Below are 8,871 nucleotides of genomic sequence, written 5' to 3'. Positions count from 1 at the left end.
GGGATGATTCTCTCTCAGTCTTCTTGTGATTGTATGTATCTCTTTCTCGCTCTCCCTCTCTTTTTCTCTCTCTCACATCAATGAATGCATGCCATATACACACACATGCACATGCATACACGCACACAACCACACTCTCACATGCCGCTCATCTACCTGTCTTAGTTAAGCTCACACACAACCACACTCCAAACCATAGCAGAGGCCTTTCAACAGCCAGACAATCACTATTGATGGTAATCACGTCCCCTCTCCACTTAGACAGGCATGTTCCAACTCATCACACACACACAATCACAAACACACAGGCAAACATTGCATGTGCATGTAGTACTGCACAATTGACAATGCATCTCAGTTATCTGATGTGGTGTCCTCTTCTCTTTCAGACTCCAAGGAAGGATACATGTTTATAGTATTTGAATGGGGCCTCCTTATTTCCTGCTCTGTCCTTATGTACAGGATGGCACTTTTCAAAGAAGCTTAGCATCGTGCAGTGACATTACCTTCACATAGACCTGGAGTACTGTAAATGACACTACAGATCACTCACCTGTGGTGGGTGTGGGGGTTGGACTGGGGGTGGGGACTGGGTTGTCCGTGGGGGGACATGGGTCCCCATCATCAGGGGGCTCAGGTGAGCTGACAGGAGGGCCCCTCTCCACATCCATTGGCTCACTGGGGTTGGGGGAACAGGAGTCAAGCCTGAGACATTTAAATGGAGATATAGTCAGAAAACCTACATCCACTCTCAGATGGCACGTTTTGTCTCTAGTGTTACAAGACAAAAACAGTAGATCATGCTCAGCACACCAATCATAGATCATGCTCAGCACACCATTCATAGATCATGTTCAGCACACCATTCATAGATCATGCTCAGCACACCATTCATAGATCATGCTCAGCACACCATTCATAGATCATGCTCAGCACACCATTCATAGATCATGCTCAGCACACCCATTCATAGATCATGCTCAGCTCACCATTCATAGATCATGCTCAGCACACCAATCATAGATCATGCTCAGCACACCATTCATAGATCATGCTCAGCACACCATTCATAGATCATGCTCAGCACACCATTCATAGATCATGCTCAGCACACCATTCATAGATCATGCTCAGCACACCCATTCATAGATCATGCTCAGCTCACCATTCATAGATCATGCTCAGCACACCAATCATAGATCATGCTCAGCACACCAATCATAGATCATGCTCAGCACACCAATCATAGATCATGCTCAGCACACCAATCATAGATCATGCTCAGCACACCAATCATAGATCATGCTCAGCACACCAATCATAGATCATGCTCAGCACACCAATCATAGATCATGCTCAGCACACCAATCATAGATCATGCTCAGCACACCAATCATAGATCATGCTCAGCACACCAATCATAGATCATGCTCAGCACACCAATCATAGATCATGCTCAGCACACCAATCATAGATCATGCTCAGCACACCAATCATAGATCATGCTCAGCACACCAATCATAGATCATGCTCAGCACACCAATCATAGATCATGTTCAGCACACCAATCATAGATCATGCTCAGCACACCAATAGGCAGAGCACCCTCAGCATGGAAACAGAAAAAGGAGAGAAAATCTACCAAACAAACAAAAATAATCGAACTACCATGCAGTGTTTGTACTGAGTATTTACATCTCATAAATGACCCTTTCTTCAGAATGTTGAAAATGTTTCAGAATCCTAACAATGTATAAAGTTCAGAAGTTAGCCAACTTCGAGGGATTTGAGAGTGCCAGCTCAGCTGCATGTTCGTGACCACCTCTGTAGGACAGCTGTGCCTCCGCACCCTCACACTCCTCATGCAACACACACGCAAGGCCTCTGTCACAGCTCAATATATAGCACAGCCTATCAGCCATTCACATAGGCTATTCATATTTCCTGTATTGTACTCTCATGTGACACAAATCTCCACTTCTCCTTTCTCATGAGTCATGAATATCTGGAATCATTCTAGAACTTTCTTGGCCATAATTGATTTCACCATGGTCAACAAAATTATATCTATTCAATGGGCTTCTGCACTTTTAGTCATCTGAGATGACTTTACAGTTACAGCAGCATATGATCTCAATTGCATCTGAAATATGTGCATCCTACAAAGGTGATATGATAATAAAATCGAAATGTTATCAAACTTTTAATGACTTAAGCTATTATAAAACATTTAAATATGTTAGAAAACTTCATGAAGTTGACAAAGTCCTCCAGTGTACACAGCTGTGTTAAACTGAGGCATCTTCACATTATGTTTACCTAACGAGTCCATGCATGCTCACCCTAAGCCAGCCCGACTCAACCCTGTGGGTCCTGTTCAAACTCGATTTATAAGAAAGCAAAAGGCAAGGAGATGGACAAGAACTCCCAAATCCACTTACTTATTTGTGGCTGGGAGTGGGACACAGGTCACTCCGTGTTCGCTAATTCATTATCTGACCCCTTTTTCAGGTAGACTCTCCTCTCACTTTCCGGTGATCTCCACTCCACTTCTGCTCTCCTCTTATCTAACTTTCGCGTCTCGAAGACACCACAACTCTTCTTCTCGTCTCCATAAAGTCCTTCATGGAATAATTTTAGCGCATTTCTCGATGCAACAGGGGATTTAGGACTTTATCCGATAAGTTTTTCTCTCCTTTCAAAGCGAACCCCTTCGGCGACACTAGTTCAGTCTGTGCCGTTCCTCCGCCTGTCAGTGCACCGCAGATGTAAGTTCGAGCTCTAAGGGCAGTCCCCAGAACAGTCTTTGTCTCGGGTGCAACTTTCCGAGCGCCTACAGAGGTTTGACAGTTACAGCTCGGCTCTTTACAAAGTGACCAAAGACGTTTTTAAACTTTCCAAACTCCCGATTTGTCAGCTGTTGCAGAAAATTCAGTTTAGAAACTTTGGATATCATCAGCCATGCCCATACCTCACTCAACCCTCTCTTTCTTACCTTCACTCTCTCTCTCCTCTCAAACGCTTGTCTGGAGACAGCTCCAGTCTGTTAGACAGGAAACTTCAGTCAGCACTGAATACTGCGCTTCCTCCAGGCACAAACCCCTAACCTAGAACCAGAGACGGGATCTCAGATTATTTCAGATGCGCTACATATTATTATGCATGCCTCAATATAATAATTAGGATTACGATATCAATGTTTATTACCGAAGTATAATAATATAGGCCTACCAGCCCAATAAACAATAATCAGACATTGTAACTGTGAAATTGATGTACCACCACATTTTTAACAATAATCATAAATAATCTTAATCATTTTAAATAATTTATCCGAATAGGCTAGCCTAGGCCTACTTTATGCATGTCTGATCCTCTCATTTTAACAAATGATTCATGTTAAAAGTGCGTTTAGGTAGGCTACACAAACAATTAATTGTGTATAGCCTCCGCAACTCGTGTCGTTATCGTATATCAAACAGTTGAAAAGCCCCATTCACGCCATTCGCGCAGCCTCATCCTAGCGCAAGGAGCACCTGGCCTGGTAGCGAAACTGATGAGAGTCGTTGGTGTGATTGACGTGTGAAGGACTGGCGGGGGCGCGAAGTAAATTGCCGCGGTAAATCATCTTTAAGCGCTTTCAAACTAAATAGTCTGCATTTTTCAGAGAGAGAGAGGCTTGAAGTTCAACAACACACGCATGCCAAATCATATTCAATTTGTCTCACAAATAAATCACCCTGTTACTGGATCTTGACACTAGGTCAACTGTAGCCCATCCTTTCTCTTATAAAGATGTTTAGGGTGCACAGGTGTCATTTAATCAATAAATCAGTCAGATTATATTCTTAACACATGTTACCCATTTGAAGCAGCTGAAAACAAAGCAAGCTTTGTAGGGTAAAAACACAAAGAACACTAAATATAAATGCTTTGAGGTGGCTCTTTTAAAAACAAGCTCCCATGATCCTTCTAAGGTTTTGTAGGCCATGCTCTGAAAGACCATGACTAACATAATGATAGGGTCTGCACAGTGCACACTTAACTGCTCTGGCACAAACTATTATTATAGTAACAATGTTTGAGACCTGACAAATGTATGTTCAGGTCCACACTGCTTTACTAGCCTGCAATAAGGTGTGTAGTAGAGAGCAGCAGGTGCACCAAGTCACGAACAAGACTGCTAAACAAATCAAATCAAATCAAATCAAATTTATTTATATAGCCCTTCGTACATCAGCTGATATCTCAAAGTGCTGTACAGAAACCCAGCCTAAAACCCCAAACAGCAAGCAATGCAGGTGTAGAAGCACGGTGGCTAGGAAAAACTCCCTAGAAAGGCCAATACCTAGGAAGAAACCTAGAGAGGAACCAGGCTATGTGGGGTGGCCAGTCCTCTTCTGGCTGTGCCGGGTGGAGATTATAACAGAACATGGCCAAGATGTTCAAATGTTCATAAATGACCAGCATGGTAAAATAATAATAAGGCAGAACAGTTGAAACTGGAGCAGCAGCACAGTCAGGTGGAAGTTGAAACTGGAGCAGCAGCATGGCCAGGTGGACTGGGGACAGCAAGGAGTCATCATGTCAGGTAGTCCTGGGGCATGGTCCTAGGGCTCAGGTCAGTTGAAACTGGAACAGCAGCATGGCCAGGTGGACTGGGGACAGCAAGGAGTCATCATGTCAGGTAGTCCTGGGGCATGGTCCTAGGGCTCAGGTCCTCCGAGAGAGAGAAAGAAAGAGAGAAGGAGAGAATTAGAGAACGCACACTTAGATTCACACAGGACACCGAATAGGACAGGAGAAGTACTCCAGATATAACAAACTGACCCCAGCCCCCCGACACATAAACTACTGCAGCATAAATACTGGAGGCTGAGACAGGACGGGTCAGGAGACACTGTGGCCCCATCCGAGGACACCCCCGGACAGGGCCAAACAGGAAGGATATAACCCCACCCACTTTGCCAAAGCACAGCCCCCACACCACTAGAGGGATATCTTCAACCACCAACTTACCATCCTGAGACAAGGCTGAGTATAGCCCACAAAGATCTCCGCCACGGCACAACCCAAGGGGGGGGGCGCCAACCCAGACAGGATGACCACAACAGTGAATCAACCCACTCAGGTGACGCACCCCCTCCAGGGACGGCATGAGAGAGCCCCAGCAAGCCAGTGACTCAGCCCCTGTAATAGGGTTAGAGGCAGAGAATCCCGGTGGAAAGAGGGGAACAGGCCAGGCAGAGACAGCAAGGGCGGTTCGTTGCTCCAGAGCCTTTCCGTTCACCTTCCCACTCCTGGGCCAGACTACACTCAATCATATGACCCACTGAAGAGATGAGTCTTCAGTAAAGACTTAAAGGTTGAGACCGAGTTTGCGTCTCTGACATGGGTAGGCAGACCGTTCCATAAAAATGGAGCTCTATAGGAGAAAGCCCTGCCTCCAGCTGTTTGCTTAGAAATTCTAGGGACAATTAGGAGGCCTGCGTCTTGTGACCGTAGCGTACGTGTAGGTATGTACGGCAGGACCAAATCAGAGAGATAGGTAGGAGCAAGCCCATGTAATGCTTTGTAGGTTAGCAGTAAAACCTTGAAATCAGCCCTTGCTTTGACAGGAAGCCAGTGTAGAGAGGCTAGCACTGGAGTAATATGATCACATTTTTTGGTTCTAGTCAGGATTCTAGCAGCCGTATTTAGCACTAACTGAAGTTTATTTAGTGCTTTATCCGGGTAGCCGGAAAATAGAGCATTGCAGTAGTCTAACCTAGAAGTGACAAAAGCATGGATTAATTTTTCTGCATCATTTTTGGACAGAAAGTTTCTGATTTTTGCAATGTTACGTAGATGGAAAAAAGCTGTCCTCGAAATGGTCTTGATATGTTCTTCAAAAGAGAGATCAGGGTCCAGAGTAACGCCGAGGTCCTTCACAGTTTTATTTGAGATGACTGTACAACCATTAAGATTAATTGTCAGATTCAACAGAAGATCTCTTTGTTTCTTGGGACCTAGAACAAGCATCTCTGTTTTGTCCGAGTTTAATAGTAGAAAGTTTGCAGCCATCCACTTCCTTATGTCTGAAACACATGCTTCTAGCAAGACTGCTAAACAAAATACACAATCCATGTCTCAAGGCTTAAAAATCCTTGTTTAACCTGTCTCCTCCCCTTCATCTACACTGATTGGAGTGGATTTAAAAGGTGACATCAACAACAGATCATAGCTTTCACCTGAATTATCCTGGTCAGTCTATGTCATAGAAAAAACTGATGTTTCTTTTGGTTTGTACACTCAGTGTATATATGTACTCAGCAAAATAAGAAATGTCCTCTCACTGTCAACTGCGTTTACTTTCAGCAAACTTAACTTGTGTAAATATTTGTATGAACATAACACGATTCAACAACTGAGACATAAACTGAACAAATTCCACAGACATTTGACTAACAGAAATTGAATAATGTGTCCCTGAGCAAAGGGGTGGTCAAAATCAAAAGTAACCGTCTGTATCTGGTGTGGCCACCAGCTGCATTAAGTACTGCAGTGCATCTCCTCGTCATGGACTGCACCAGATTTGTCCCCATGCATTAAGTACTGCAGTGCATCTCCTCGTCATGGACTGCACCAGATTTGTCCCCATTCTTCCACCAAGGCACCTGCAAGTTCCTGGACATTTGTGAGGGAGGAGGATGTCTTCCCTGTAACGGACAGTGTTGAGATTGCCTGCAATGACAACAAGCTCAGTCCGATGATGTTGTGACACACCGCCCCAGACCATGACGGACCCTCCACCTCCAAATCGATCCTGCTCCAGAGTACAAGCCTCGGTGTAACGCTCAGTCCTTCGACGATAAACGCGAATCCGACCATCACCCCTGTTGAGACAAAACTGCGATTCCTCGGTGAGGACCTGCCTTACAACAGGCCTACAAGCCCTTAGTCCAGCCTCTCTCAGCCTATTGCGGACAGTCTGAGCACTGATGGGGGGATTGTGCATTCCTGGTGTAACTCGGGCAGTTGTTGTTGCCATCCTGTACCTGTCCCGCAGGTGTGATGTTCAGATGTACCGACCCTATGCAGGTGTTGTTACACGTGGTCTGCCACTGCGAGGATGATCAGCTGTCCGTTCTGTCTCCCTGTAGTGCTGTCTTAGATGTCTCACAGTATGGACATGGCAATTTATTGCCCTGGCCACATCTGCAGTCCTCATGCCTCTTTGCAGCATGCCTAAGGCGCGTTCACGCAGATGAGCAATGACCCTGGTCATCTTTCTTTTGGTGTTTTTCTGAGTCAGTAGAAAGACCTCTTTAGTGTCCTAAGTTTTCATAACTGTGACCTTAATTGCCTACAGTCTGTAAGCTGTTAGTGTCTGTCACGTTCTGACCTTAGTTATTTTGTGGCATCAAGCCAGGTGCCATGAAGCCGGCTCAGCACATCTGGTCTCCAGTGCGTCTCCGCGGGTCGGGGTACATGGCACCAGCCCTACACACGGTGTCCCCAGTTCGCCAACACAGCCCAGTGCGGTCTGTTCCCCCTCGTCGCACTGGCCTGGCGACGGGGAGTATCCAGACAGGTAGGGTTGTGCAGGCTCGGTGTTCAAGACCTCCAGTGCGTCTCCACGGTCCGGGCACCAGGGTCCAGGCACCAGGCCTTCTGTGGCCTTCTGTGGCAGCCCCCCGCACCTTAATTACCTCGTACCCTGCACATCGATTCAGTACTGCTACTCCCTATATATAGCCATGTTATTTGTACTCATTATTCTTGTTCATTATTCACTGTGTATTTATTCCTCGTGCATTGTTGGAAAGGACCCGTAATTAAGCATTTCACTGTTAGTCTATACCTGTCATTCATGAAGCATATGACAAATAACATTTGATTTGATTTGATTCCTCTATATTATTACACATCTCTTTGCTCTGCACCTCATGAGTGGGAACAGGAGTTTTTCCCTAAAGCATGACCTGACCAGGTTAAACTCCTGCCCCTACATATAACTCCCTCCCAGACTTTTCCCTGGTCAAGTCACAAGGTCAGGAAATTCTCTTGCCCTACCCCTGAGATATGATGTGTTGCCATCGGCAGCTCAATATGCCAGCTCATCATCTGACAGCCAGCCAAATATGGCACTGGCCCTAAACATTCCACACCTCTGTCTGCCCGCTCCTCTCAAATCACCTTCCAATGGATGAAACATGAAACACAGCCCAGAAAGCTGCTATACTGGGTCAAACAGGCACAGCACGCAAAACAGGATAGGACTACTTGTACAAATATTTTAACCCAGTATGTTCAAATTTTGGGTTGGCCCCATGTCCAGGCAGCCAATAAACTGTCTACTGTACTGTACTTCCCTTGGGAACTCTTTCCCATACAATGAAGACTGCAGAGTGATCCTAATGCGTATACAGGTAACTGCCAAAATAAAGGAAACGCTTGAGTAAATAAGGGATACAAAGTATATTGAATGCAGGTGCTTCCACACAGGTGTGGTTCCTGAGTTAATTAAGCAATTGACATCTCATCATGCTTACGATCATGTATAAATACGCCCAGTTGCCTGTTATTATTGCTACCATGGCTAGAAGAAGAGATCTCAGTGTCTTTGAAAGAGGGGTCTTAAAGGAGCATAGGGGGTTTAAAGTGTGTGTGTGTCAGTCACCAGATTCCGGCCCAGTTGAACACTTATGGGAGATTCTGGAGCGACGTCTGAGACAGTGTTTTCCACCACCATCAACAAAACACCAAATTATGGAATTTCTTGTGGAAGAATGGTATCCCATCCCTACAATAGAGATCTAGACACTTGTAGAATCAATGCCAAGGCGCACTGAAGCTGTTCTGGCAGCTCGTGGTGGTCCAAATCCTTAT

Source organism: Oncorhynchus kisutch, linkage group LG5 (assembly GCF_002021735.2).
Source record: "Oncorhynchus kisutch isolate 150728-3 linkage group LG5, Okis_V2, whole genome shotgun sequence".
Taxonomy (NCBI): Eukaryota; Metazoa; Chordata; class Actinopteri; order Salmoniformes; family Salmonidae; genus Oncorhynchus; species Oncorhynchus kisutch.
This window is presented reverse-complemented; position numbering follows the sequence as displayed.